This window comes from Equus caballus, chromosome 15 (genome assembly GCF_041296265.1).
Source record: "Equus caballus isolate H_3958 breed thoroughbred chromosome 15, TB-T2T, whole genome shotgun sequence".
NCBI classification, from domain to species: Eukaryota; Metazoa; Chordata; class Mammalia; order Perissodactyla; family Equidae; genus Equus; species Equus caballus.
Window position 1 is genome coordinate 99,125,823 of NC_091698.1, and position 8,601 is coordinate 99,134,423.

Consider the following 8,601-nt stretch of genomic DNA (forward strand, 5'->3'; position numbering starts at 1 on the left):
AACCCGCGAACCCTGGGCTGCCGGGAAGTGGAACGTGTGCACTTAACCACTGGGCCACTGGCTGGCCCCTGTTTGCAGAGTTAAATGAAGCTGAGTATATGTGGGGTGTATACTTGTTCAAACAGATTGAGTTTCTTTTATGATGATTTCTTTTTGGTGTAAATTTGCTTTCAGTTTAAGTAATCAAAACATACTTGGATAAAGATTCTTAAGTGGATTAAAAATAACAATGTATTCTTAATGATGATGCTTGCAAAACTGGAAATGGAAAAGATTTTTCCATTTTATTTGTGTCTGAATAAGAGAAAGAACAAGGGGAGGGGAACGCTTCTGCCATTTTATCTGTAAGGAAAAAAGAAACCATAGAAGAAGTAGAAAACTAAAATGACCTTCAGAACTAATTTCTGGTTGATACAAAAGAAGGAATTTAAAAATTGGGAATCTGATTGTCTACGAGAATTTTTGTTTTGTTTTTTTTGTGGAAGCTTAGCCCTGAGCTAACTGCTGCCAATCCTCCTCTTTTTGCTGAGGAAGACTGGCCCTAAGCTAACATCCGTGCCCATCTTCCTCTACTTTATATGTGGGACGCCTACCACAGCATGGCGTGCCAAGCGGTGCCATGTCCGCACCCGGGATCCGGACTGGCGAACCCCGGGCCGCCAAAGCGGAACATGTGCACTTAACCGCTGCGCCACCAGGCCGGCCCCTACAAGAGTTTTTTTACACTGGGTTTCATAACTCAACGATCTTGCCCGAGGCCCCAGGAGAGAATGTGGAGTTAGGTCGGAAGGCAGAAGTGAGTTACTGAAAATCGTAGGTGGTTAATATTAACTTCCTTGTCTTTCATGAATAAAGCCGTCACCCAGAACTCATGGGTGAAACGCAGAGGGCTTTCAACTAAACCAGTGATTGGCACACTTTCCCTAAAGGGCCAGACGGTCAATATTTCAGGCTTTGCAGGACAAAGAGTCTCTGAAGCAACGTCTCAACTCTTCAGAGGGATGTCGAGTCAGCCGGGACAGCAGCAAGCAGGCGCGTGGCTGTGTTCCAATAAAGCTTTATTGACAAAAGGAGGTGGGAGCTGGATCTGGGTGCTGGCTACAGCAGGTTGGTGACCCCTGAGCCAGACACTCCATTTTCAGGTCCAAGTATCCATTCTCTTAAACACACCACGCACCAAGTCGTAAGGTTATTATGCCATTGTGATTATTTGCAATTTTAGCACAGATGACCAAATTATGAGTGAAAAAACCAAACCTCTGGGGCTGGGAGGCCGGATTTGTGTGTCTGGGCGGCAGTTTCAGATGGAGGACGGTGGCCTCCTGCCTCGCAGAGCCCGCCTCCAGCTGTCACGGCTCCCTTCCTCACTGGGTCGCTCGTCTTCTGGGACCGTGGTGCCCAGAGGGGGTCTGCTGGTGTGTAGATTTACTTCAGACTTAGGAGAGCACAAAACTACCCAGAACCGTGGGCTGGCAGTGTGGCTGAGACAGCGCAAGGCTTCCCCAGGTACAAGTGTTAACTTTTTTAAGAAATGCAGGAAGGAAAATAAATTTGCTTCTTTTATTACTCCAAGGTTTTATGTGACTTACTGTGTTAGTTGGGGTTTTCCAGAGAAACAGAACCAGCAGGATAGATGGAGAGCTGTGTGAGGCTCATGGTAGGAGCTGGCTCACACGGTTGGAGAGGCTGAGAAGCCCCACCGCCTGCCGTCTGCGCGCTGCAGACCCAGGGAGCCAGGAGTGCCCGTCAGTCTGAGTCCGAGGGCCTGAGAATGAGGGGCACTGGGGTTCACGGGCAGGAGAAGATGGATGCCCTAGCCCCAGCAGAGAGTGAACCCCCCGTTCCTCTGCCTTTCTGTCCTGGTCAGGCCCTCAAGCACCTGGGCGAGGGCACCTTCTTTCCTCAGTCTACTGAGGAAAGTCAAATGCCAGTCTCTTTGGGAAACACCCTCAGAGACACACCCAGACGTGATATTTGCCAGTGAGCTGGGCATCCCTAAGCTCAGTCAAGTTGACAGATAAAATTAACCATCCAACTACTGTTAAAGTAACTTTTACCAAAAAAATTAGAATCGTAGTTTAAAAAACCTTAGTTTCTAGGAATATATTTAAGGCTAATTCTACCATTAAACTGATTGATGTTTAAAGCCCCCAGTGAGATAGACCAGTGTGGTCTTTGAAAACTGCAAACCTTGCTCTGCTTCTCTCCAGGCCCCCACGTGGGTCACAAATCAAGCGTAAACTTCTACACCATGGAGTGTCACTGAGGACAGGCTAGATGATGCCACAGTAAGAAACAGCTCCGAGCAGAACTAGCCTACGACAGCAAAGATTTAGTTCTCACCTAGGCCACATGTCCTTCACGAGTGAGCCGGGGGATGTGCTCCAGGACCTCCCCCTCTGGAACCTGGCTGGTAGAGCTGCCATGACCAGTCACTGTGACAGAGAGGAAGAGACTGTGAGGGGATCTTTCAGCAGAATTGATTGCTCTAGTCCAGAAGCGACACACTCACTTTTGCTCACAAGTCATTGGCCACTTTGGTTCAGTGAACACCCTGAACAACCCTACATGTAGGGCGAACAACTCATCTGGCAGAAAGTCCCACAACCCGGGTATACCCTCAGTCCCAGGGAAACAGAAATGGCTGGTCACCCTCCCTACATGGTAGTCCTGGGTACCTTATACTCAGAGCTCGCCTTGTCTATTCTGCTAGGTTTCGCAGGTATTTGGGTATAGCTAACATAATGAAAAACCATGGAGACTAGACGGACAGGTTCGAGTCCCAACTCTGCTACTTACTAGCTTTGAGACCTTGGGCAAGTCCCCCGCTCTTCTGAGCCTCAGCTTTACCATCTGTAAAATGGAGGAAGGTAATATCTGCCTTGTAAGGCTGTCAGGGGGCTCCTTTGGAGCGAAGGCCTGGAAAGGGAACAGGGCAGAGCCCGGCAGCCTCTCAGGAAGTGCCAGCAGCCCCCGCTGGGTGGTGGCTGACTGCACAGGGAAGGGCAGGTATGTTCCAGAGGACAGATGCTGCTGCCTGGCTGAAGGACTTGTACAAACAGAGTGGGCATTCATCGGTAACCCCTGTGAGCAGGCGGGGACCTCGACTCCACTCCACAAGTTAAAGATATACGAGTGAACGAGCCAAGAGACTTAATATTTAATCTGAGTTTTCACTGGAGTCCTCTGTTCCCTTAGCTGATTGATTCACTGGCGAATCCTCAGGTCTCCAGCGAGAAGCAGGAACATGAGCATCTTCCCAGCTCTCTGGGACCATGGCTGGTTCTGTGCAGCAGTGACCATACGAACAGGGCAGTGTCCACACTGCAGACTTGCCCTTCACGGTGAGGGGGTTTGAGCTTAAAGCTGGACATTTCATGTTCATTGCACACTCTTGTTAGCCGGGGGTGTTGCAGATGTTAACATCTGTGATAAAAAGGATGTGTTAATGGCCACATTTGCACTGGCCTCATTGCTCCCTCCCCACCACTGCACAATTTCCTCAGGATGGCAAATAACCCTAACGTACGTAGCCCGGAGTCTGGGTATGCTCTGATGGCCTTCAAATCCCCAACCCAAAACTGCATGTTTGTGGAATGGTGAGTCTGCCCAGGACTGTCTGTGAGCGGATCTGCAAGGAGAAGGGAGCAGGTTCACTGAGGCCAGCCAGTGTGGATACCGTACTGGACAGTCATGAGGCTTGTCCTGTCCACAGCCCCTGGGGAAGGGATGGCCCTTCCACACGAGCCATCCCATAGCTCAGGGGGCCAGGTATGGGCGCCTGAAACAGAGTACCCCAACTCTAGAGCGGCCAGCTTCCTGATCACCAGTAAGCACCCCACCCCACCCGGAGCGCCCCAGTCCAGGTAGAAACTCGGCCGAAGGAGAGTCTTATTCACACAGCAGCAGAGTCAGCCCACCAGCAACCCGTTCCTTCTTCCTCACACATGGACGGGGTGGGCTGGGGGATGACGCATTGTCCAGATGAAGACCTCCGACCAGTCCTCTGGTTTGTATCCCTGCTTCTCGCTCCCACCTTCTTTCATACCTGCTGACCAAGTCCCAGAGCCTCACCTTTCGGAGGACCACCTCCCGTCTCCTCTCCAGCCCCCCACATCATACTAGAGGCTGTGGTTTCTCTTCCTGTTTCATCTGGCAGCTGTCTACTATCAGCTTTCCATCTTCCAGAAATGGGTTGAAATCTCTCATGTGTGACTTTCCTTCCCCTTTCGAACTCCTTCCTCATCCCTTTTTCTTTTCCGAACTTCCTTTTTTTTTTTTAACTTCAATATCTTTTTTTTTTTTAAGATTGGCACCTGAGCTAACATCTGTTGCCAATTTTTTTGTGTGTTTGTTTTTTCTTCTTCTTCTTCTCCCCAAAGCCCGCCAGCACACAGTTGTACATTCTAGTTGCAGATCCTTCTGGCTGTGCTATATGGGACACCGCCTCAGCATGGCTTGATGTGCGGTGCTGGGTCCACGCCCAGGATCCGAACAGGTGAAACCCTGGGCCCCTGAAGCAGAGTGCGCGAACTTAACTGCTTGGCCACGGGGCTGGCCCCTTAACTTTAATATCTTAATTTCAGTGGGGTCTCAAGTTACAAGAGAAGCAAGCTCTAGGCCTGATCTGCCATTTTGAACCAGAAGCCTGTAGATGTCTTGTTAAGCAATGAGAACTGGTCAACTCATGGAAAGTCTGTAGCATAAATCCCGCTTTCTACCTTTTGTTTAAACACGTTTTACTGCATATAATCAGATTTTTTTTATAATTTTATAGACTGGGTCAAATCAATCCTGAGGTAGACATGCCAACTCTGAGGACTTAAGATATCTTATTTCTGAGTAAATATTGCAAAGGAGTTCTGTAGCTCATTAATTGTCCTTAATGAATAGTGTTGACTCTTCCACACATTTCTCCCCGCCCCTCTCAGTGGTGAAGCCATGAAACCAAATGCAAAAGCTCGGACACTTTGCAAGAAGACAACACGATTATATGAGATACTGCAACAACTGATAGCCCTGTGGCTCTCTCAAGTTACTGATTAAGCATTAAAAATAGAAGCATGGCCTGCCTAGGTTTCAAATGCTGTCTCATTTCTCATCTGAGTATAAATACTATCTTTCTGCATATTTGTGATAACCAGCTCCTACACAATATATCTCTCTTATTGACAGCTAGTGATGTGTCAGGAATGGTGGAAAATGACAGAGGTTCTGAGCAGGTAGGGTAGATCTGGAGGGTCCCTGAGGAAAGGCCCTTGAGTTGGGCTTTGAAAGGGGTGTGGGGTTTGGCAGCCCACTACAGTGGGGGTGGTCCTTGGGCTATGGTAAGGAGAGGACCTGCGTCACGTCCAGCTGCCAGGCTGGACCTATTGCCAAGGAAAGCATCACTCAGGACACATCTCCTGCTGAAAGCGTCGACAACTGCAGCTCTCTCCCAAAGTTTAATTCGTTTACTGCAAGGAAGTGCTTATTTTCCAGGAGTTAAGCAGACAGCTCCCAGCCGGGCCTCATCTTCCACCCCTCCTCACCAGCTACCATGGCAGTCACTGCATAAAGAAGTCCTTTAGCTGGAGAGATGTGGCTGCCACGATGCCTCATTTTCAACGTCCCCATATTCCTGGCACTTTGCCAGCCCTTTGGGACAAAGACACTCTTGTCTGTGTCTACAGATGCTCTTAGTGGCCTTGGCCATGTGGGAAAGATTAGAGTGTTTGCTTATTATGGGAAGCGTCTAATAAAATCAACCTGGGTTTTTAGCATATTTGATGGAAGCCAGGTCTCCAAATGCAGCTGATTTTAAACGCACTCTCACAGTGGAAAGAACACAGCCTGTGGCATTACTGTCAGTGAAGCGGAGTAAGCTAGACGAGTCTGAGGAAACAGGATCGCAACCAAGAGGAGTCAGAAAAATCAGCTGCCCTGGGAGGTGAACACAGGGAGCCGTGGATATATTTAACCTATGAGTCACATGACTAGACTCTACTTAGGCAGAAGTAAAACATGTTTTCCTTTAAATGATTAAACTTAGTTGAAATTAGTTCAAGAAAAATTTCTTTTCCCTCTGAATGATTTTTTTTTTCCCCAGGCTTAAAGAGTTTCAAGATGAAATTTGTTTTCTTAAAGAGAAAACTTACATCAATAGCTTTCAAACTAGACACATCTGTGGACTTAGAACACCCCAATGACATCAAATAATGTATTTGGCCCATCTCCTACATCTGGATGTTTAAGACAGCACATCAAAAAAAGAAAAAGAAAAAAAAAAGGAAGGGGAGTTATAAATACTTCCTTGGTCTCTTGATAATAAAACAAATGGATATGGACTTGAATTCCAAGTATATTCCATCTTCTTGGGCATAAAGTTGTTAATGCCTACTCCTGAAGAGATAAAATAGTAAAATTTCAAGTCTATGGTTGGGAAAGGTTAGCCAAAATTTCATTTTAACAGTTTTTCTGCAATCCAGTCTGGATTCAAGTTAATGTCAAATCAAGACATGTGAGCTAAACCCAGGACGCGTGAGTGGTCCAGCTTTGGAAAGGGTGGGTTTTAAGTAAGTGGGGAAGGGAGAGGAGAAAACTGAGTCAAAGCAAAATGCAAGCATGCCCGACAGGGCCGGCTCTCAGTAGGCGGCTTTGGGGTGTTCCCTGCTCTTACTTTGGGGTTAGTTAACTTAAACTTAATGAGGTTTTCTTTCTTTTCTACCAACCAATGACCAAAACCTCCAATTAGTCATGATCAGCACCTATTGGTATTTCCTTTGCTTTTTCCCTTGTGGGGAAAGGATGCTTTCTCTGTCTCCTTCTTCTTGAAATTCTTCTTTCCCCAAACCAATTACTTTTTTTTTTTTGAGGAAGATTAGTCCTGAGCTAACTACTGCCAATCCTCCTCTTTTTGCTGAGGAAGACTGGCCCTGAGCTAACATCCACACCCATCTTCCTCTACTTTATAGTGGGATGCCTACCACAGCATGGCTTTATGCCAAGCAGTGCCATGTGCGCACCGGGATGGGGCCACGAACCCGCTGAGAAGCAGAACCTAGGAACTTAACCACTGCGCCACCGGAGCGGCCCACCGATTACTTTTTTGATGAGGGCTCTTGACGAGGCTCAGCATTCAGGCGCCACATCTCCGCAGAACCCGAGGGCCCACGGCTGCCCGCTACTGCGCTCCTCCGCGGAAAGGCTGGAGGGTTGTCCGCTCTCGGACGATCAGCCCCTGCCCTCCTGTCCCGTCTGGGTTCTGTACCTGCGCGGGAGACAGAAACAGGATGAGGAGGCCTCTGAGGCGCGGCACATTCGTTACCTATTCCATCCTGGGGAGTACTTTTACCGCCCCGTCCCTCCCCCAGTCTGACATCTGAGAAAGGGGAGGCTCGGAGAGGTGAAGTCGCCCACCGCCCCGTGAGCTCCGGGAGGCAAGGCCGCGAAGTCTTGGACGCAGGCCCGTGAGCGTCAGCCTCGGGAATGCTTTCCAGAAACGAACAGAAAGCCCCGCCGAGGTCCCCCCAGGCCTGTCGGAGCCCCGGTGTTAGTTCTTCCGGGCGGCGGGAGTCGGCGGACCGGAGGGCCGGGGAGCGAGAGCCGGCGGGCGTGGAGGGGGCCGGGCCGCAGGCGGGAGGAGAGCACGCCGGCCCCACGGCCCTCGCCCCCTCCCATCCAGGGACCCGGCACCCGGCTGTCGCTCCCACACCACCTCCCAGGGTTTGCGCGCCCCCTGCCCGGCCGCCCCCCACTCCCAGCTTTCGCCCCCGGGTCTCGCGCCCCTCCAGACCCGGGTTCGACCCCTCGTCCCCGGCCGCGCCCCCACCAGTGCCTTACCCCACGCATGTCCGGGGTCGCCCCCGACGCCGGCTGCCCCCCACTCCCAGCTCTCGCCCCGGGTCTCGCCTCCTCCAGGCCTGGGTTCGACACCCCCATCCCCGGCCCCGCCCCCTTCCCCAGTGCCTGCCCCTGCGCCCCCTCCCCCAGTGCCTTGGTCCCCCTGGCCCCGCCCTGGGCCACCCCCGCCAGCCCCTTACTCCCAGCTCTCACCCCGGGTCTCGCCACCGGCCAGGCCCAGGTTCCACTCTCAAGCCGCGCCCCCTCCTCGAGTGCCCTCGCCTCCCTGCCCCGGTCGCACCCCCTCCGCAGGTCCAGTCCGCCCCCCGCCCCCGGCCGCACCCCCTCCGCAGCTCCGGTCCGACCCTGGCCTCCGGCCGCGCCCACTCCGCAGGTCCTGCCGGTCCCCCGCCCCCAGCTCCCGGCCGCGCCCCCTCCCCGAGCGCCCTCTGCCCTCCCCGACCCCGCCCCTGGCCCCGCCCCCGGCCGCGCCCCCTCCCCGAGTGCCCTCGCCCCCTCGACCTCCGCCGCGCCCCTGCCAGGCCCCCTCCCCAAGTGACTTCGCTCTGTCCCCCGCCCCCGGTCGCTGCTCCTGCCCGAGCGCCCTCGGCCCTCCGGACCGCGCCCCTGGCCCCGCCCCCGGTCGCGCCCCCTCCCCCAGTGACTTCGCTCTGGTCCCCGACCCCCGCAGCGCCCCTCCCCCAGTGACTTCGCCTTGCTGCCCCGCCCCCGGTCGCGCCCCTCCCAGAGCGCCCCCGGCCCCGCCCCTCCCGCGCTCCC

At 52.6% G+C, this 8,601-nt stretch overlaps 2 long non-coding RNA genes across 2 annotated transcripts; both read right to left on the reverse strand.

Moving 5' to 3' along the window:
- Positions 1-1,041: 1,041 nt before the first annotated feature.
- On the reverse strand, positions 1,042-2,932 carry LOC138917929 (uncharacterized). The gene is made up of 3 exons (XR_011426612.1): positions 2,800-2,932; positions 2,344-2,435; positions 1,042-1,409 (listed from the first exon to the last, which is right to left on the reverse strand). It is a non-coding gene; the product is annotated as an uncharacterized lncRNA (long non-coding RNA).
- A 206-nt stretch (positions 2,933-3,138) lies between these two features.
- Positions 3,139-8,147, reverse strand: LOC102149855 (uncharacterized). The gene is made up of 4 exons (XR_011426611.1): positions 8,035-8,147; positions 6,966-7,249; positions 3,530-3,631; positions 3,139-3,426 (listed from the first exon to the last, which is right to left on the reverse strand). It is a non-coding gene; the product is annotated as an uncharacterized lncRNA (long non-coding RNA).
- Positions 8,148-8,601: the final 454 nt, after the last annotated feature.